Below are 22399 nucleotides of genomic sequence, written 5' to 3' on the forward strand. Positions count from 1 at the left end.
AATGCTATTAGTGCTACATTTCAAATTAAAAAGCATATGCTCTTCTTCTTTCAAAAACAAGGGATTGCTGCCCACTTCCTTCACTTGACTAAACCCGAAAGCTTTTAAAGTGATAAAGCAGCATTCATTTGATAAAAACAACCATCTGCATCTGATTTAGCTAAGTGTTTGCATTTAAAGACAAATTGCTGGTTAGGGAAAAATTAAATACAAGTATGAAGGTTGACATGATTTGACCACAAATCGATATCTACTATCCCCACCAGTACTAACCCTAATTTTGACACTGAATCCTGACCTTCAATAGCAAGTTCCGATCAAGGGTTTTTTTAATCATTTACTCACAACCCCTCAAATCAACGTGTACCCAAACTCACGCTCTTCCTTCTCAACCCATTAGTCTGTATTAGTTAAAGTGGGCTGCTTATTAAGTTTTTTATATCTTCAGAATAATTTGGAAAGGCACCAAGGTCTTAATGTACCAGATTTTCATAACACAACGTGATATTAACAAACATCAAACTCCATCAATGATCTGTGCAGCAGGCATCCTTAAAGCATATAATTAAGATAACAGAAGATAGCATCAGGCATAAAAAGAAAGCGGAGGAGGGAACATGCAGTTTTCTGAGGCCGCACTGGGATCACCCCGCTGAGGTCAGGATACAGGGGTGACATGGGAACACTGGAAACGCTGTTCTGACAGTGCACTGAGGAGGGATGAGCAGCGTGAGGAGTCAAATATACAAATGTTCTTGAAGAAATGGTTATGTAGATCCTAATGGAAAAGTTCTCCAGTGTTATAACCTGTCCTTGATTTTGAAATCAGTGGGGAATGCAACAATGGTAACAAAACCCACCTGACAGAGAGCGCTTTGCATCAGTAGGTCTCACAGGCTTTGCAAAAAGGGTCAGCGTTTTGAGTTTCATATGAGAAATCATCGTGGTAGTTTCTGTGCCAATCTGCTGCGGACTCCCCGAAAGGGATGTGCTTATGGCCCTCACAGAGACCTCATGAAGATCTGTTAAAGACCTGTTAAAGACCCAACAAAGTCCTGACAAAAGCCCATGAAATCTTTCAGCCACCACTACCAAGAGGGCTAAGAGCGGGGTCCTCAACCAAGGAGGGGCTACGGACTGTATGTGACCACGGATCAGATTGGACCGGGGGAGGAATGGAAGTGGTCTGCCATTATTAGGTGAGTGCGCATTTTGGATCATTTTCCGTAAACATTAAGAATTAATCGTTGAGTCAGCAGTGTAGTGACGAGTCCATGTGGCATCCTCAATCTGGAGTTGATGTTGGTGGAGCTTTAATTGAGTTTGAACATCAGATTTTTGTTTGGTTCGGGTGACAGTGCTCACGGGGGTGTGCGTGCTGGAGGGCAGGAGAGGTGCTAAGAAAACACACAATAGTGAACCCAAAAATCATCGTTATCATCACTTTGTACTTTCAAGAAGCATTCCCATCTCCTGGGTTATTTCTGTTCAGTTTAGGAGGAGCAAAGTGGGAGAAGTACTTTCTTTCCATGATCAATTTTCACTGGGAAAAGGCTGGATATTTTCGTGCTGGGAAGTGTGGTTTTGACTGTGTCTGCTGTTCCTTTTCCCGGCAGAGATGAACACATCCATACAGAAATGAACATGTATATTTAGCTGTTAAAAAAATAATATATTTAAATCCCAACATATCGTGATAACAAGTTTATTTCTCACCAGACACTTCCATCTATTTGGGCAAAACTTTCTGCATTCCAAGACAATAATAGACAAGCCCAAATAGACAAGCTCGAAGTATTTTAAATGACATTAGAGAGATTACAAAGCATATTTCAGATGCATAAGTAAGTTCAGGTGAATAAACTCCCCTTTCCCTATTCAAAACCCCCAGTGTCAGAAGAGTAAACCAATTTGCCACAGCTGCTGCCTAGTGCTCGTGCTATTCCCATTCCTTTGCCAGAGGTCACTGAATGCTGTGTCTTAAAGACTGTTTGAGGGGAAAAAAATGAGTGCAAGCATGAATTGCAAGGAAGGAGCTCTGTCGTGACTAGTAGGAAGGCAAGGTGGATTCTGGCTTTTGAGGGAGCAGGACAAAAGACATACATGGTCCATCCAGTGCCAGACTACTCTAATCATTTTGCAATCATTTGCTGCTTTCAAGGGCAAATGGGTACTACATATTTTGCTAGGGCCGATAAGTGAGATAGCAACTATCTTCTAATGTACTGATACAGCAATTAAGTGAACTTGTGTCCTTGGACAGCTGCTGAGCTTTCTTAAAAGTGGAGTTTTAGACAGAACTTTAAGTCTTTCCTCACTAGCGGTGGGAATGCACAGAAAACATACTGCTGTGTGTGCTGGCAAGAACAGGAAATCCGTCTGGGAGCACCATTCCCTCTTCTATATCTATAGTTCGAGTTGCAAAATCCTGACCTGGCATGTTTCCTCTTCTATTCTGCCCCTTCACAGGATTAGATGGAGGTACAGCTCTCTACCATTGCCATGGCAAAAGCAGAGGTGTTTCTTGGTGATACGGGGTAGTAAGAAAAACCAGAGCTTTTGTAGAGCTTTGAGCTGCTGCCCATCATAGGATCAATTAATCCAAAAAATGTACCGCTGGGGTTGCTTTCCTGTGCAGCTTGGACAAATTTTATGGGGTTATAAAACTAGATCCTTCTTTTGGTATCCTGAAAGGCACAGGGCTAAGTCCAGCACTGACAGTTTAAACTAGCAGTGCCTGCACAGCAGAATTCTGAAGACCTCTAGAGAAACAACCGCACAACAGATGCCATTTTGGCTGACCACAGAAGAAAGCCCTACAAAGCTGGAAGTCTCACAAATCTTTAAGGTCTACAAACCCAGTCTGTTCCTAACAGGAATGGACACTGAGACATCTGCTGCCTGATGAGCAACGGATTGGGAGAGTTTCATACAGGAGTGAAACAAACCTTTGGGTCCCACTTAACTCCTCAACTCTGATGTGTCCAGGTTGGTACATGCACACTGAGTCACTTGCCATGCTCAGGGGCAGTTCCATTGTACCTGTGCACTGCACTGATTAAATTCTAGCCACAGATTTATTAGGCTAATTTAGCTTTAGAAATCCGTCCTCAATTATTAGTCTCATTTTGCTTTTCTGTGAGTTCTACAACTGAGATCATCAACTCTTCAGATATATTTGCCAAGTATTTTTTTTCCTGCAGTTGTTTTTCAGTGTCATAACTTGAATTGTTAAGCTGCTGCAGGTTGTCTGGCTTGTTCTGTGTTTGTAGTCCATCTGGCACTTTGATTAGGGCCACGCTGTCCCTCTGTGAGGTAGACATATATATAAAAATAGACAGTACATTGTTAGTACTCGGTACCCCATCTTCATGTTGCGTTGGTTACTTCTGACACAACCCATAGTTCACATGCTGTGGATTGGTCCCCCTGATTTCATACACGTTTCTCTAGCCGATTGTTAGGGCTAAACCTTAGAAACAAAGTTGAGTTCTGTCTAATATTCTCCAGTAGTCATTCCTAAACATAGGAAAAGGAGGTTCAGCCACTGAGCAAACAAAAGCTGGATTAATTAGGCTGTTATTTCTGGAATGTGTTTTGAGGTATTTTCTCATTGTTATTTTGCTCCCTTTTGTGTAATGTCTGTGCCTTGTGACCCCACCTGACACTCTCACCACCATCCTTGCTCTTTCAAGGGATCTTTTATTGCCAGACAAAAGGAAATACATATGTTTGAATGTGGCCACCAGAGAGGCCGTTGCTAACATCTCTACAATGGAAAAAGACATTGCAGAATAAAGACATCATAGGTATTATCAGGAAGCCAGGTCCGGGCAGAGAAGACTGAGGTCTTGTGACACATTACAAGGATTAAAGGTGGCTGGCCTTGACTTTGGCCACACTAGGGCAGATTCTCAGCTGGCATAAACTAAAGTAGTTTCCACGAAGAAATTTGAACTCTGACTAGTCTATCCTGTGACTTCATTGCAGTTGAAGAACACGTGATGGAAAGAGAACTCCAAAGGTCATTGCGTCCAGTCCCCTGCTATCTCAGGCAACCGCACCACACAATCCCACTCGTAATCTGATCAAGCTTCATCATCAAACCAGTCAGGCTGCTGCTGCCACCCACTCCTCCTGCTGAAGGCTGCTCCAGAGCTTCCCTCCTCTGCTGGCGGCAAACCTCTTCCCAGCTTTCAAACAGAATTTATTAAATGGAATCCATTTCGACTTGCTTTCTGAATACACGATTTGAATCCAGCTAGGGGAGGAAGCGGAGGATAGTGGGGCTTCTTTGCATTTCTTTCATTCCATATATCTGGGATAACATTCCCCCAGATGTAGGAAGCCCATTGCATGGATGATAGGTAGGGTTCAGCTATCGATTCATACCATTTCCTCCCTATGTGTGGCATGCAGGTAATGTCACTGCAGCTACTGAGCTTTCTGCTGTTTCATTTCAGTCTCCTCTTCAAAGATCACTTTCACATAAGCAGAGCCCTTTCTTCATGGTGAGACTTACCCCAGGACAATTAATAGCAAGGAGACAATATCTACACCAGTTGTCTGTTCAAAATCCCAGGTGAGCCACAATAAATCTACTGGCAGTTCACTCACAAGGGGTGCATCGGATCACCAGGCCAAACCTGAACATCATTAAACTTCACAGTGTGTAGAAAGATGGGTTACTTCTGGCTCCTGGACCTTGAATGCATTATGACAGTTTCACATGGAGAATAAATTAGACTCTATCCATTCAGGTCCATCTATCTATGATGCTTCGTATGGGGCGCATCACGATTTTGACCAACTGTGAGCTAGGGGCAACATTAATGCCATTGTGAGTACGGCTGCATCAATAGTGACCTGGAAATATCAGTCTATGTTACTCTGCACCTAAGTGGTAACTCAAGTCCTCTGCCTTAGCCCAAACTGGTAGCAGTAGGAGGTTACAGCCTTGTCTGTCAAGATACGCCAAGGGCTTGGATCCTCCTGAGAATGCTGTGGTTATGTTCAGTCAAGAAGGCTTCAAACCTTGGTGTACACATTGTTTTGCTCTCTGCACAGAAAGAAAACATTCAGACTAGCATTGTCACCTTACTGAATATGAAAAATACCAAAGGAAATATGCTTTATCTATAAAAAAAAGTATAATGAGCTCAACAAGCAAGATTTCTCTAGGGGGATGTGATCAGATGAAGGGAAAATTCACTTCTGGACTTCCATTTGTTTGCAGAAAATATACCTTGTTTTTGGCTGGATTTTTTAGGACAAAAAATGACAGTGATTAAGAGATTCATTTTAGGAAGCTGATGTTCCTTCCTTGCAGGCACTCTGTCCCTGGAGGAGTTAAATTGGAAATCCAGAGAGGCTCCTGACAGTGGGGAGCTCAGAGGAGGTGTGGAGAGCATATTTCAGCAGTTGCTGGGGGTGGCAGGTAATGATTTCAAGTGAGGAAGCAGTAGATGGTTGTAGTCTCTGCTCAGCCCTTGCTGGCTTCGAACCTGCAGGGCCCAGGAATGGGTGTATCCATGGTCCCAGTTCTGCTGATGGACAGTAGAATGCGTTGAGGTACTTTCCTTGGGAGCTTCCTAAGAGAGTTTGTCCTCAGTAATAGGGTAATAATGGCAGAATTTAGCTAAACATTTGTAAAACTCCCTCCATTTCTTCTGCTTCATCATCTACATTTCTATTTATGATATCCACAGTGTCTGTGTGCATGAAAATAGCTGCTGCAGGCTTGAGCATGAAAACCTAAGCTGTTGCTTTGGTAGGGATTGATCCTGTGAGGTACTGGGCATACTGGCTCTAGTTCTGTGCAGTACTGAAGTACCTGTTTATCTCTGAATATATTGTGAACAAGAATTAGCAGTTTGCAGGGCTGAGCCTTCTGAGGATGAATCCCATGGATGCGGCTAGTAAGACCCAAAGATAGACACAGGGTATTTGCCCTGAGGCCAGGAGTGCTATTGACAGTATAGAAAGCCCGAAATTACTCTCGTGCACACTCAGTGCAATGTCCCGGAAAAGAGGGGCCCACCCTTGGATGAAATGCACCTTTTTGGTGGTCACTGTAGTGTTATTGTACATTGTAGTTGTTGTAGTAACTACAGTATTAGTAGTTATTGTAGTGTTCTCTTACTAGGCCACCACTTATGGGGGCAGCCCAGAATGCTGACACTTGCATCAGTGAGTGAGGAAAGCCTCTAAAACACAGTTCCAGACTGCTTATCCACAGACCTGATCCAGCAGCTCAATGAAGAATAAGGACAAAGTCTCTTTGCTATAGTTTTCCTTCTTTTGTTGTCTTCTTCAGACTTATTTTGCAATCCTTTTCTTTTGCCTTCTCCCTTTTCTCCTTCCCATAAAGCTTTGCTGTCCACCTCCATCACCTCCACACCACCCTTTTTATGTTAACACCATCTTACCCTCCTGCTCTTCTGTCTGTCTCTTTCTCCATCTTCATTTGCCATGGCAAATCACATTCCCCTGTTATTCTTTTAATTCCATTCCTTTCACTTGCATCTGTCCCTGTCCTTCCCCATCCTCCTTGCCTATCACAGCTTTTCCCTGTTTGGCCTCAAAAGCTTTCCCACTCTAGGGAAGAGATGTGCAGCAGCTGACACCAGGAGTTCAAGCCCTGGTTATAAGGTGATGCTGCTTGGTTGTGCTCTTCTGGAGCTCCAAAAAGAATGGCCATTTAACAAGGACATGAGAGCACATCTGCCCCTAACAGGCTTTGAAAATTGGCTTCAGTAGCATGAAATGGGTCAATAAAAACAAGACATGAAATTGATGTCAGAGGTTGTATATATATGACAATAAATAGATTCGTATGCTCGCATTTCTCCCTCAGTTGGGAGGCTCCCAGCTGCTGGCCAAGTAAATAGGCTCTGCAGTGTATAGAAATGAGGGGCAGAGTCAGAGCAGGGGATAAGAGCAGTTGTCGAAGGCAATAGGGACACCAGCTGCTCATACCTCGCATGTAACCCTAGCCAAAGTGTCCATCATTAAGCCACACAAAGAGGTAACTATATTTGTATTTAATGTTTTTTTTACTGCGTGGCAGTATTTTAGATTATAAAATAATGTCAGAGCAGGAGGTGTACATAATGCCTGGTAATAAAAGGCAAAACTGCTTGAAGATTTTTTTCTTGTAGACTTATTTTGTCAAGTATTGTTCCACATTTACTTTTTCCCCCTCTTAAACTGAGAAATAGATCCTCCTCCTGCATTGTAAGGAGCACCTTTTGAAGACAAGAAAGAATGGGAATGAAATAGTAAAACATAACATAAACCCTGGAGCCCATGCTTCTACTCCCAACTGAAAGGAGATTTCAAAGGGAAGTATTTGTAATTTAGATTTGTGAATAGCAGTGGAGACCCACTACTGACTCTCCCACTAAAGATGTTGAGGCTCTGTTCCTCTGGTACTGATGATAGAAGATTTGGGAATAAGCTCAAGAACACCTACCCAAAACCCTTCAGCTGTTTGGTCAAATGGATTCTGTAAGTCACTCAAATGACTCTGATCAGGACTTTATTAGCCTGTTTTCCCCATACAACTCCTCATATTATCTGGAGATGCCAAGTCCTGCTACAGGGAGGAAACTGCCTCATGTTGCCTCTGTCATATGTTAAATGAGACCTGTGGCTGTGACAGACATTTGGACGGTTATATTTCTTCTCAGTCAGCACAGTGGAGAGGGGATAGCAGAGCCTGAGGTTAGACTTGGAGCATGGCTGTTGCCAGGAGAAGAGCGGTTTGACCAGCATCTCTGTGACCCAGCCTTGCTGTGTCACTCGGATGGCTGTACCTAGTGCATATTGACATAGGACTGGCATTTTTCCTGCTTAAGCTTTCTCCAGATGTAGATGACACTTGCTGCACCACATAAGACTGTGGTCTGAAGGCAATCTTGTTGCTGTCCAAGCCTGACTATTCACTTCACTGGAAACAATGAGGCGTAATTTGTGCTAGTTTTAATTTTGCAACAGCTCAGTGACCATTTATCTTCTCAGGTAGCGAGTCTCCAGTGTCCACCTCCCACCTTTGTCACTGCCAAGAGCCACCGTCCTTACTCTGCTCCAGCAAAAGCACTCAAGGTGAACCACATGCACTGATTTTAATTTGGATGAGGAATGAATTGCAGTAAGATCCCCGTCACCGCCAGCAGCCCCTTATGCCTCAGAGATGTTTGAGTGGAGCAGTACTGATCTTAGGGAAGATATAATAACAGGGCCCTTGCCCCACAGCTGTTTATTACAGGTGAACTCCTAGGGGTGTTTGGAATCTTCCTTTGCCTAGCAGAGGTAAGAGCATAGAAAGCTTCAATGAGACCAGCCTGAGCTTCCAAATTTCTGAATCTATATGAGATTTAGAACTCCTGAAGGGTTAATATATCCAGGTGAGAGTGGACAGCTAACCTCTATCTATCAGCCATTTGCATCACCACAGCTGCAGCTACAGGAGATGATGTGGATCACAGGACACCCCTTCTCACACTCCTTAGGCTCCCTCCAGCCCCCTGTGCAGCCACTCTTCCAAGGCAGAAGTAACAAGCAGCAGAGTTGGATGTGCTCTAGTGTGAGTGTGCCCTCGTTTAACATCTCTTGCCTTCAGGATAGCAGGGGCTGATGCAACTCTTATCCTGCCCTTGCTACAGCAGTGTCCAGCATTCAGTACTTTCAAAACCAGGTGATTTCTGCAGTATCAGGGGAGGGGCTGGACCCACACCATTGGTGGCAAGTTTAAAGACACATCAGTTGAAACAAGGAGACACTGAAAGTGACTTTGTCTCACAAAAGGACATTCCCGTGGCTGTTTTCTTCTCAACCAGTAGTCACCCTCATCCAAATCTCCTCTTAATGCAGGATATTACCACATGTACCCATTTTGCCTGGATTTCTGCTCACTTTGCTTGAACTCCAGGCTGGCAGGACCTCTAGTAACTTCCCTGGTGTGCTGTCACAAGGCTTGTCACTTTTGCTTGCTCACAGCACCTTCAGACTAGATTTTGTTCACAGGTAGGTAAATGCAAGCCTTTGCTCTTCTACAATGAGCTCCAGGTTGTATTCAGTGTCTTCATAAACTTTACTTAAATGCTTCATAATCCCAGGAGTTATATTTGGTATCATCTGTATAAGTATTTTCTTGAAGTGAGCTCTCCAGTCACAAACAGAGGATCCTAGAACGGTTTGGGTTGAAGGGACCTTAAAGGTCATGCAGTTCTAACCCCCTGTCACAGGCAGGGACACCTTCCACTAGAGCAGGTTGCTCCAAGCCCCATCCTGGGACTTGAACACTTCCATCATCTGAGTCTACGAGTCGCTGTAATGTGAAGAATGCAGGGGCCCTGAGACAATCCAAGTAGAAAAGATGCTGGTTTATTTTTTCCCTTCTTTTGTCAATCTTTTTGGTTTGAGATGAAAAGAATGAGAACTCTGGTGCTTGGACACACCAAAGCAAGAACCTCCAGGGTCTGACTTGGGTCATCTTTGAGAGAAATGATAAAAAAATAACCTGGGAATGAAATCCTGAAAAGAACACAACCAAAGCAGCTCATGTGGAAGCAGGACAGAAGGAAGGACCTCACCAGCTGTTCCCAACACAAACCTTGTGTAATTAGCAGGTTCTGTAAATGAAGCAAAGCCAATGTGACAGTCACAGCTGGATTGTCTTCTTTGCTGAGCTTTGTCTTCTTCTGACCAGGTGCAGACACCAGCAAACCTTATCTTTTGGGTGCCAGATGCATCTCTGAACCCCTGACTAGCTCAGCTCAGACCTGGCCTCCTTCATACACTGAGCAACCTCTTGCAAAACAGAGTGGCTGCCCATTTGGTGTGACCTTTGCTGAGCCACCCTAGCACTCGCAGCCAAAGGCTTCTGCTGACCTTGGGTGACTGCTTCTCCTTTCCAATCCTGTTATTGCTGTCTGTTGGGTTGCCTGTTACTGCAGAGCTCCCTGAATGTCAAGCAGATAAAATGGGTTGGGTAGAAATGTGGGGAAATGAACTCATAGGCTATTATGATGGAAACAGGTTAGCTTCAGTCAGCTTTACCACTAAGCCCATTACAGAAGTCTGTGGTGTCCAGGGTGCTTCCTACTGCTGCTCCTCACAGAGATCTGATAAAAAGCAGGATGAGTAGGAAAGCCAAGATTTGGTCTCCTTTCTGGATGCACGCAGGGTGTTAATAACCCTTTTAACGGTATTATGTGTATCTTCCCTATCCTCCTACCTTTTCTCTGTACTCCTTTCTTTGTCCCCAACCCTTTCTGTGTCTCCATTTGCGAAGTATTCCTCATGTCAGCTCTTCTGCACACAGCTTTCTCTTTCCTGCCAAACTTCTCTTTCTTGTGTAGGAACTTCAAACCATTCCTTGTATAAAATCACTGCAACCTGGAGGCCCTCACACTCCAGTCTGCAATTGAGCCAGTCTCACAATGTCAATGGTCTATGTCAACTTTATCCCTCCATCCCTATCTGCTGCTGTGAGGAAGTTCACTGTAGTCCAGTGGCTCTGCCTCTGTTTGTTGGAGCTGGTGGTGTCTGACATGGTCTCTGGGTGGTGGAGGAATGATATGAGTGCCTGGAAATGACCCATAGCTGAGAACAAAGCTTCACAGAGACACACTGGATGCCCAGCCCTGGAGAGGGAAAGCAAAACCAAAGTAATAACTGCAGGAACTGCACAGAGCTAGCTGGTGATAGCAGTGATCAAAGCTTAGGGTCTTCTGCAGAGCCCTCATCTGTGCTGATCTCTTCCCTTCATTTCCATGCTTTCCTGCATCCCCCATGATCTACCATATGGAGTCTGTATGTGCGTGTGTGTCCCCTGATATGTCAACCTGATGATGTGCTGCTGATCCCATGAATCACAAAGCTCTTGAGCCCTTTCTCATCCCTTCCAAACACATCCTTTCACTCTGGATGATGCAGTGAGCTTCTTGCATATCTCTCTGTTGCCTGGTTACCAGGTTAACACTGATGACAAATCCTGGATGACAGTTTGCTTAACACTGCTTCCTCCGTGATCTGGGCTCCAGCCTTCTCCTCTCCTACCTCCTGCAGTGTCAACTCTTCAGATGCTCTTGTTCACAGTGTATCAGCCTCCTGCATTCAATGTTCTGTCTATTCTATCCTGTAATCTCCAATGTCCTCCAATTGAGTTACCTTGTCACACTGTCACAGACCAGGCTCTTGCAGGGAAGATCAACGCTTTTCCTCTCACCTTGTACTAGAAAGAAAATATACCCATATATCATTGATCCCCTACCTTATAAGCTCTCAGTCTTGAGGAGTGATATCCTTAAACCCAGATTTCCTTCTATATTGGAAATTAAGGGCTTTCATACTCTTTAGTTTTAGCTCTTCCTGTGTTTTTGTCCTTTGTAACATCATTGGAGCTGTTGAGTGAATGCATCTGATTTCCTAACCCTAGAACTTCCCAGAGAAGACAACCCCAATCATTAAAGTCTTCCCAAGCCTGGCCCAGTGTCCTCCTATTGTACCTCCAATGCTTCAGAACATCTTCCTATGCTAACTTAAAATGGGACATCAGTCACCCTACAGTTGAAAACACTTTTGGAGAGAGGTCTCAGAGGCTGTATGAGAGGAATTTGTCCAGCTGGCAAACCAGACTGACCAAACTATAGTTTATACTTCCAGTGCTGAAGCCCAGAATTTTTGGATAAATCTGTGCTTAACTATTTATAATTGACCTTTGCACAAAAGCACATGAAATTTTTATAGCCTAAAGCCTCATTTATTAACTTTACTGGAGTGTAAAATATTGCTGTTTGCTATAAATTTGTACCAGGACAAACAATATATATGCTAATTAGTGGCTGTGCAGCTACTCAGGGGTGTATGTGCTCACCAGTCATTTCCAACAGGCAACAGAGAAGAATGGAACAGACAAATGACAACTGAGTAGTTTGATACTCTCTGCTCAAATGGTGCAGTCTGAAGGGGTGAATTAATGGTGTTCATTATAACAAGTCCATTTCCTTTTCATTTCCTTTAGAAATTAGTCCAGGTAACATGCTGTGTCCCTGAGAGAGCCGATCAGAGGCAACCTGCTGGGTTGCACCTGCAAAACTGATCACTCTGGAGTTCTTTCATCACTCCTTACTCAGCTTTCCCCTTGTTTTACCTTCCATCAGCCCACCCATTCACCTTCTCTGTTTTGCCTCCTCCAGCTGCACTTTTTCTTTTTATCGTTTCCCTATTTTTGCTTTTGCATCACTTCATGTTTTCCTTTTTGTTCCTTTCCCTCTTTTCTGCTTCTTCATTTTTTTTTATCACCTTTTCTTCCTATTGTCTCTTGCTTGTTTTTTCTCCCCTGCCCCTTTTTCTGCCCATATATTATCCTACTAGTACTTTCAGGATCTAGTTATTATATTAACTTTAGATCATACAGGGGCACATATCCCTAATGTTCATTAAAACTCGGTATTAAATACAACCCCAGGGAGGGAAAAGGAGAGTGAGATGTGTTCAGTTTCATGTGGCTGAACCAGTTGTTTTGTGGTTGCTTTTCATAGCAAAGAAGTAAGGTTGTAGAGATAGAAAAAGGAGCCTGGAAACATCCCAAGTGGTCCAGAATCTGCAGCTGCATCTCAAAATCTCCTGTTCCTGTGGTTGTCACAGGTATATCAGTATATCCAGGCTGGAAAGATGAGTAGCCATGGGTTAGCAATGAGTATGACTACTCTCAGTAGTTTTCCAGGGATGGGGAAATGGGAGACGAGTGGCATTTTAGGGCTAGGTGGTCACAAATGTTTGATGTTGATCTGAAATGATGTTCCTCAAAGGAATCCTTCCTTTTGTCCCATGTCCTGCACCAGTCCAGGTCACTGTCTGGGTGTAAGAAGCAGCAGGATGCTCAGATGGGGAGAACTCATAATAGTGCTCAAACGTCACTGGGAACAGCAGAAATTGGGGGGGGGGCACAGGGACACAACCAAGGATGATCCAAACACAATAAACCCATTAAAAATGTACACATATTCCCCTTGGACACAGATACGGGATGCAAGTTTTCATGGAATTTGGACAGTTTAAGGAATCCAATTGAGATAATTGTATTGTGGGAATTTGCCAGGGATTTTCCATCAAAATATTTGCAAAGAAGTATTTGGTTTCTATCAAAATGGGGAAAAAAAGATCAGCTGAAAAATATCAGCATCACAGAAATTGCTTCAACATTTCCTTTGCAGTAGACAGGTATAAGCCCTACTCTGAAGCCCATGGGAGAGAATAATGTGCCCCAAAATATCATTATCATAAGGCAAATTGACATAACTGGAGGTTTTTAACTTAGTATTTGGAACATTTTCAAACTGTCTTTTATTTGCAACAAAATTCCATTAATGTTTAACTTTTCCTGCCATCAATCCTGTTGATCTATTGAGATATTGTAGTGGGACAGAATTCTATGTGTGAATCAGATCTGTATCCTGGTATGAACGTTAAATAAAAGCATCTTCCTAAACCCACAAACTTTCCGCTTCCTGGGGAATATGATAAACCCTGCTGTGAAGCTGTGCTTGGGTATTTGTAAAGGTAAATAACCAACAAAATGCTTCATTAACAGAACAGTTGTGTAGAAAAAAGGACTCAGTTCATCAAGCTCTTTGAGTTTCTATATATTAAAAGAAAAACCCTCCTTTAATGATTTTAATTTCCTTATTTTCCCCCATTAATTTTCACAGATTTGAAATTAACACAATAATGTACCCAAAGCTCCAGGGTTTTCCAGTTCTAACAGAAACACTTTGCTGAAACCACAGGTTTCACTCTCTTCTTATTTAAACAGACGTTCAGTGAAAGCATAAGATTGGATGTAAGAAGAAAATTACTCCAATGAGCAGGATATATTGTTTGGGGATGAAGTCGCTATTATTATAGATACTTCTTTTTTAATGTAGAGGTGCTCCTTCCATACCTCAATTTACCCATAGAAGAAGGGAGGACATGGAATTGCTGTGACATAGAAGCACGGAATGGGTTGGATTGGAAAGGACATCAAGATCATCCAGTTCCAACCCCCTGCCATGCGCAAGGATGCCTCACACTAGACCATGTCACCCAAGGCCCTGTCTAACCTGGCCTTGAACACTGCGAGGGGTGGAGCATTCACCACTTTGGGGAACCTGTTCCAGTGCCTCACCACCCTCACAGGGAAGAACTTCCTTAGATCTAACCTGAATTTCCCCTGTTTCAGCTTGAACTGATCACCCTTTGTCCTATCACTACAGTCCGTGATGAAAAGTCACTCTCTGGCGTCCTTGTAGCCCCCTTCAGATACTGGAAGGCTGCTATGAGGTTTCCACACAGATTTTCTGCTTCAGTCTGAACAGCCTCAATTTTCTCAGCCTGTCTTTGTATGGGAAATGCTCCAGCTCCTGATCATCCTCATGACCTCCTCTGCTCCATGTCCTTCTTATGTTGAGGACACCAGAACTGCACACAGTACTCCAAGCAGAGTCTCATGAGAGCAGAGCAGAGGGATATACCTGAGGTAGATGGATTTGGACGGATTTCTTTCAGATGGCAGGTGTTTGTGGAAGTGAGAGGACAGGCTGGGAGGGGGTTATTACTGTTGTAGTCCAGCCTCAGCCTAGCTGAGCAGAAGTGTGGTGTGGGTAGTGTTGACACAGTGGAGAGCCACTCCATCTTCAGGCTGTATTATTGCCAAGGCTTTAAACAGCACATGCAGGGTGGAGCAGTAAGGAAAAGGGTCAGCATAAACAGAGATAACTGTGTTCAAACACCCACTGCCTCCAGTGATTACGTTTTAAATTGCTGATCCTGAAGAAAATGAAGGGCCAAATTGTCTGCTTATGTAGCTCATCTCAACTCCAACAGAGCTATAGCGGGAGATATGGTGACTGTATCCAGAGAATGCCCAACTTTTTGTGTTCAAACAGCATGAGAATAGCTGCAAAAATGCATGAGGTTTTTACAATCATGTTTTGAATTCTTGTTGATGCGGCTTCTCTGTTTTAAATCTTAAGGATATGCTGGGATCATGGTGGGGGGGAGTTGTGGGTTGTTTTTGTTCCAACTGTACGTACATTAAAAAAGCACTACATGTTTTCTTATACAAAACCAATCTTTTTCCTTAATACAGGTCTCCAAGAACTGGGGATTGCCTGAAGGACCAAAGAAATTTGGTGCCATTGGACAGTGGGGTGAAGGAGGAGATGGCCAGGGTTTTCGTATACAGTGCAGTGAGATGTAAGTACATTCCTATTAAACCTCACTATCATAGACGCTCTCTTCAGCTTCCTCTTACGGGCACTCAGTTTTACATGAAAGCAATCTGGAGATCAATGTGATCCTCTTGGTACTTCTTTTTCACAGCCTCAGAAGGGAGATGAATAACTTAATGACCTAAATTCTCACTTTCATTAACCACATCGGGCTGGCCCGAATCAGAGTCTTGCACTTGGCAGCCCTAGCCCCTTTATCATGGCACTGACTTGGTATTGTCTGTTACATTAAATTCATCAATAAAGAATGTAAAATATCTTCCTCCCATCCTTTTTATTGCCATATAGGAACTGCATTATTCACATGTCCATACGTTTGAACATAAAAACTGAGCTTTATGACAGCTTTCATTCCTTTTTTTAGGCAAACAGTATATCAATGAAGGCATCATCATAAAAATATTGACCCAGTTCATACCTGGCATAAAATGCCATTGATTTCAGTGGGGTTGTGGAATTTGACTTATTGCTATAAGCATTTCCCATGAAGTCCTATTTAACAAAGTATCTGGAAAACCTTCTTACTCGTATTTTACATAATCACAGGGCAGTGGCAAAGCCATCAGGACATTTTCCTCTGGTTGTTAATGCTGCTGATTCAAACCTTTCTCCAGCCTTATGCAACCCTCATGGTTCACCTCTTCCTGGGACAACGAGGCTGGAATTTGTGCAGAGGAGAGATGCAAGGGACCTGATGTGCAGACATAGGAAAGCTCCTTGTGCACAACTCCTTTGATCCTGCTTCTGCACTGGGATCACTTCATTCACTCTCTGCACCAGAGGCAACTGAACATGAGGCCGAATGTTTCATCACTTGCTTTTGGTTGCAAAAGAGGCCTTTATATGTAGCTTTATCCCCAGTCAAATTAATACTAAGACTGTGCCAGCTTCAGAGCTGGATGGCTTTTCTGGATCATATCCAATACCTAACATGCCTGGCAGCAGAGCCCAGGTTTTAACTGTTGCGAGTGAAGGGACCGCTTGCCTTGACTAGCCCCGCACAATGGTTTTGCTGCCACTGCTAATATTTGAACAATGTGTTTGCCAATTACGTTAATACAAACAAGTCCCCTGGATCCCAAGGAAAAGGCTGTGCAAACCCAAAGTGAAAGAGATACTGGCGGCCTGGCTGCTCTGCAGGGACTCGTGCTACAAGGCAGACAGAGGCAAGACAAGGATAAGATGGGGTAGTGAGTCTTCTGATGGAAGAGAGCATGGTTTAGCTTGGCAAAGTGATGGGTGACTCCCAGAACTGAGTGTGGGATGGAGGTAGGTGGATGTGATAGCAGAGATTCTTGGCTTGTGAAACACCTCCCAGGAGGCAAATCACATTCCTTGGATTTCTCCAGACATATTCTTTCTCAAATTGAATTTGTCCAGGTGAAACTTGAGGATATTTTACTCTTACTTTCCATTTCAAAGTGACGTACTCTAGTGTCAAAGTTTGACATCCTCGTGCTTCTTGTAGCTGCTTTTGTGATAAACCTTTCTTCATACCCACTCATTTATGCCTGGTTTCTCCCACTACAACTTGCCATAAGACCCTGCTTATCTGTTGGCCTCTAGTCAGAGTAATCAGAAACTCTTTATTCCAGAGGAAAATATCATCCATGACTGCTGAGTGTGAGCTCAGGGGAAAAATGTTCTTCCAGGAGTAGGGAAGCAGTGAAACATCTGTCTTCTTCTGCCTCAGCATCTCCATCTCTATGGGCAAGCAGGAGATATGCTGCTCTTTTCAAAAGACATTGTGTTTCCAGCTCCCTTCCTCCTCTGGTCAGACCTGAGATCAGAAAGTAGCCTGGGAAAGCAGGGAAGGCTTTTAGTACACTGCAACCTTTCCAGGGTTTTATGCATACACATGCAAGACCACACGTACATCCATCTGCACAATGAAAACTGGCACAGAGCCTGCTACTGCTGTTCTTATGGAACAGAAAATACTGCACAGCTGGTTTAATAGCATTTAAAAGTCCCATTTGGAGCTGTTCAGGAGCTAAGCCTCAGCGCTACAGATATGCTTATAAAGCTGTCATCATTAATTGCCACCCACTGTCACCACAGTGCCGAGGTCACATCTCCATGAAGGGAAAGGCCACTGTTACCTGGGCTCCATCCCACACGTGGGGATGTTGTTAGCACCCCTCTTTATCCCCCAGACAGCACTGGTGGCTTCTTGGAACTAGCAGAAAATCCTCCTGCTGCCTCAGAGTTCATGGTCTTCTTGTTCTTGTTTCAGCTCCAAATGCCCATCTGTCTCCAGCCATTTCCTACATTATGCCTGAGCAGCCTCTGTTTGTTTCCTTCTGAACCTGCTCCAATATTGAGGGTTTGAAAGTTCACCTCCAGCCTGGCCGGTATTGCTTTGCCTTCCACTTAGGAGCCACTGTGAAAAACAGGAGCAGGGAGAGCAAGAGTCCTGAGAAAGAACAAACAGATCCAATGCCAGCTGAGCTCTGAAAGGCATTTTCTAGCCCAAATAGAAAATACAGATTGCCCTTTCATCGTAAATAAGAAATAGGTGGCTATTGCTTTTCTTTTGCCTTTTTTTCCTTTTAATGAGTCATCCTTAAGAAACTCAGCAAGGTGGGTACGGAAAGGGTAGATGGAGGTGAAATTACGGCAAAGTGACAAACTCAAATGAAAAGAGTGCCAAGATCTGGCAGGCAGTCCCTGTTCATGGCATTAGCTCTCCCTCAAATGAATTCTTCTTGCCAGTGTTTCCCCTTGGCTGTCCTCCTCTCCCAGGCCCTCCTCTCTCCATAAATCAATCTCTCTGCTTTATTCTTTATCCTTTCCCTCAGGGCTATGCTTCTGGTTTTCTCTAGCATCTCTGCGCAGCTTTTCTTTCTTCAAAATCCTCAGTTCCAGTCCTTCTCTCAGACCCTGAAATGCCTCATTCCTTCCCTTGTTTATAAGCAACATCATGGATTTGGCAATTTCACCTTTGTATTAAGGCCCTTCAGACATTTCCTCTGATTCTTCACTGAATCCCCTAATTGTCTTTTCTGTCATTACAATTGTTTCTTCCTTATTGTCATCTCCCCTTCACCTTTAGCCCATGCTCCTCCCTCCATGAGCTGCCCTTTGCTGTACCTTTCCCCCTTTTAGTCATTCAGTCTCAGTCTTTTCTATATTCCAGGGTTATCACCAGCTTGAAGACACTCTTCTGCTTCAGGGTCCACTGGTTTGCTGGTATTATATGCACCATCACGCCATGCTTTTCTCTCTGGAACTCACTAAAGGCATCTCCTGGGTGACCTCCAGTCAGCTTTGCTCTCTAGTGCACCATCCATGCTGTGTTTTGAAATCCCAGCACATACATAAGGGAGTTTCTTTCCTCACGCGATCTCTCTCCCAACAGCAAGCTCCTGAAGCATGAGATTAGAAGTGGAGGTTATAAAAGCTCCCTTGCTGGAGAAATGCAAACAAAACCCAGCCCAGGTCACGACACAACTGGCATTCACCCAACGCCGTGCGTCAGGACCGGCTGGACACGGAGGAGGGTGAGTGCTCCATTGCTCTGCTGAAGGGCAGATTGGTAGAGGAAGGTTGCAAGGAAATGCACTGATAGATAGGAAGATAGATACAGATAGCCTTATTAATAAGATATAGATATATAAATATTATTATAGATATATAAATATTATTTCTTCCTTTCCCTCACCCTTTTGCATTAATGTCATTTTTTTGCCAGGGTCCAACAACAGTAGCACATCTGCAACCACATCTAAAGAACCCAAGTGACAGGGGTCTCTGGGGACTTAAAAATCTACCTATGCCTCAAGAGACCTTACTCTAGTCTTATCTCCTATGGGTCTTTAAACTCCTGAGTGTAACACAATGCTGTACAGAAGGGTGTTTCTATAGACCTTGCTTTACAATATGCTAAATTCCAATTACAAGACCCCAATGAAGGTCTATAATGAGAGTGGTTCATTCATAATATGATACCAGGAGCAGCTTGTTTGAGAGCAGTATAAATAGGAGATCAGGCTTTCCTGTAGGTCTAATTAGGAAATCATCTGAATAAGCCTTATTTTATGCATGTATGAAGGTATGTATCTCCTCTCCCTTTTGAAGGCTTAAGAACAGAGAAAGAGAGTAAAGAAAACTATGAAATGAGCTGATTTCCACATCCTGCTTTACAACCTTTGCACTAGCTGCTTGTACAGCTGGGCAGTGCCGTGAATTAGTAGGGCTCATTACTGCATCCTTTAGCATTCAGAGCCTTGTGGAGGACTGCAAACCTCAAGAGCCCAGTGGAACATTTAAAAGAGAAGCTGCAGCATTTTCTTTTAAAGAGCTGCTCTGTCTCCGGCTAAAGTGCTGTTGTAGCTCACTTCTGGGAGGGGGAAGACTTCTGTGCCTGTCTGTCTATGCTACTTCAGACTGGACTCCTTGGGGAACCATCATAAACGCACTGCTGAGACAGCCTAATAACCTAGGCAGCACTTCAGCAACACTTCTGCTTCATAGAAGGGGGGTGGTCCTGGCAGAGTCAAGGTTCAACCCACTGAACACCATCAACTGTGCCTCCAGGGATGGTCACTTCACGTCTTCCCCTTCAGGTGATCTCTGAATTGGAGACCAGCAGAAAGTTATTTCTCTTCCCTCAAAGCATCAAACCACTGCGCACTCATGCGGAGTAGCTTAGAGATATTTCTCATTCAAGTAGTGGCTGAGGGAGTTTCCCTGCCCTGTGCTGCTCTGGTTCGGTGGCATCTGAAGAGGCTCCTGTCACTCTGGCTCCTTGGTTCTTCATTCATTCTCAACAGCCCCTTTATGCTCCCTGCAGACCCCTCTCACAGCTCTTCTCATGCACGCAATGACTCTGCTGGGTCTCAGCAGTGTTACAGAGGTCTCCTGAAATCGCAGTCTGTGTGTCTCTCTATAGACAGATTCCTACCATTAAATACACCCACTTATTAAATTTCACCCTTACCTACTGTATGACAGTCATCTTCGACAGATCATTCCTGACCTCCTCCAACGTGATAGACAAAACAGATGTCTTCCTTACGAGGACTGGAATCCTGGGTTTCCCTTTGCAGTGATGGTAGCACAGAGACAGAAGGAGAAGGGGAAGAGAAGAAAAAAGTTAAAAGTTAAAATAACCCCCCTAAAATCCTCAAGTCTTGCACACAACTATCCATAGCAACAACATGATCTTAATGCTGTAATCTCTGTCCTCCCTGTGTTTTCTCCCCAGGGGAATAGATCCCTCATCCTGCTGTGTGTTAACTCAAGGACCAAGAATGTGCTGATTCATTGTGGTGGCTGCCTTCAACTTTGGAGGCACGTTCATGATGTTTCTTGGTATTCTGAAAAATCCCAGTCTTTGGAATCATGGCACTTTGTATGAATCAAATCAAGGTTTCCCATTCTGTCTTTTAAATATGTTAATGTTTGTTTTCTTGTAAAGATGATTCTTCTGGCACTGCAATTTTAAAAACTGAGTAAGGAAATCTCAACAGAGAGAGAGCAGAAATTTATACAAATGCTCATTATTTACCAATATTTTTGCATAAAATATCATTATCCTTATAATGAGCCAATTATTTCTTTTGTGAAGCTGCCACCTTATTATTGGGGTTGGAAGTGCAGCTACCTACTGTGATCCGTTCAGCTTACTCACAACTGCAAGTACTAGCTGTAGTAATAAAGATTAATTAGTAGGATGGTATCATAGCATAATGGGAGCTTTCAAGATACCATCCAGAGCCTCTACATCTCGCGGGTCTGGCAATGAACCTGAGGGCAAGGGAAGCATCATCTACAGACAGAGCTAGTAGGATTGAGGCATGGCAGCTTCAATATCCATGCTGCAGAGAGCAATGGAGATCCGTAATATCAAACCATCTTTCACTCCCTGGTAATGATTAATTATTCACTTAAGCTAGGTTTCACCTCCTGGCTTTGTGTCCATAGGAAACCACCGTGTCAGTATTCATTGCCACGGTCTAATCCTAAACAAACATGCAGGTAAATGATAACATCCATCAAATGACCACACAATGCGAAAATCCATTGCAGGGTGTATTTTTTCCTAACAGCACGATTGAATAAATTAACCAGGTAGCTGAGCAGTAACCTTGAGATAAATGATTAGGTGGGTTTATTTTTTATTTGGGGGAAAAAAAAAAAAAAGGAAGATGACACAGTTTTATCATATTTATAATAAAAGTCATTGACATAATAAAACACTCCCATCACATCAGTATTCATTTCTGCAAATAGAGCGCTGACGTTTTATAATATTAACATGTGCTATAAATGTCACTGATATATTAAGATTTTCAGTCTCTCTAACCAAAAATATAGAGAGATGACTGAGGAAGAGATGACTAATTCTAAGAGATTAAAGAGAACATTTTCTCGTGCAATTAAATCATCTTCTGGTGATTGTGAGATGAGTGAAACACACAAAAGGCCCGTTCTCTCGTTGCAGTTTTTATCACCAGCACAGAACGATCTCGTGCATTGAATAACTGGGGTGTGGGGAAAACTTAGGCCTGTTGGGAAGTGCAGCACCTGGTGAGCTACTGGGCAGACTGTGTATTGCATGGTAGTATGGCTGCAGCTACTGGGGCTTTGGTCAAAATGTGCTTTTGGGCATCTCCTTGGGCTGATGCACATGGTCTGCACCAGGGCTGGATTTCACTCACATCCTCTGGGTTGTAAGGCCAGAAATCAAGAAAAGATCTCTGGGCTTCCTCTTTACTAGAATATGGACAACAGGAATTCATATTCTTAGTCTGTATTCATAGGAGTTCATATTCAGCAATTGAGTCCTGAACGGGACATTTGCTGGCTGTGCTCTGCTCCTGGGACTGCCAGCCTCTTGGCACAAGTTCCTCTGGCTGCATGGAAGAGCTAAGCTCACTAAAAAGAATATGATCAGAACATGACCAGGGAGATCCAGAACCTGGACACGGTCTGTATTGCAGCAAAACCCCAAGAGGTGAGCTGTCAACAGGGATAGATCCAGTAATGTAACATTTAATTAATGACTAAGTGATAGACAATGAGTAAGGGTTGAAGGAGCCCTTGACACCATGCTAAGAAAATCTTGCTGAAGTTCCTGGGTCTCATCAAGCCTCCATACAGCACCTATCAGC

The 22399-nt window shown here is 43.6% G+C and overlaps 1 long non-coding RNA gene across 1 annotated transcript; it reads left to right on the forward strand.

Annotated features, from left to right (window-relative positions):
* The first annotated feature begins 967 nt into the window (after window positions 1-967).
* LOC136022338 (uncharacterized) lies at window positions 968-21514 on the forward strand. Its single transcript, XR_010616136.1, has 4 exons — window positions 968-1199; window positions 15140-15246; window positions 18643-18784; window positions 20491-21514. It is a non-coding gene; the product is annotated as an uncharacterized LOC136022338 (long non-coding RNA).
* Window positions 21515-22399: the final 885 nt, after the last annotated feature.

The sequence above is a fragment of the Lathamus discolor genome, chromosome 15, assembly GCF_037157495.1.
Source record: "Lathamus discolor isolate bLatDis1 chromosome 15, bLatDis1.hap1, whole genome shotgun sequence".
Taxonomy (NCBI): domain Eukaryota; kingdom Metazoa; phylum Chordata; class Aves; order Psittaciformes; family Psittacidae; genus Lathamus; species Lathamus discolor.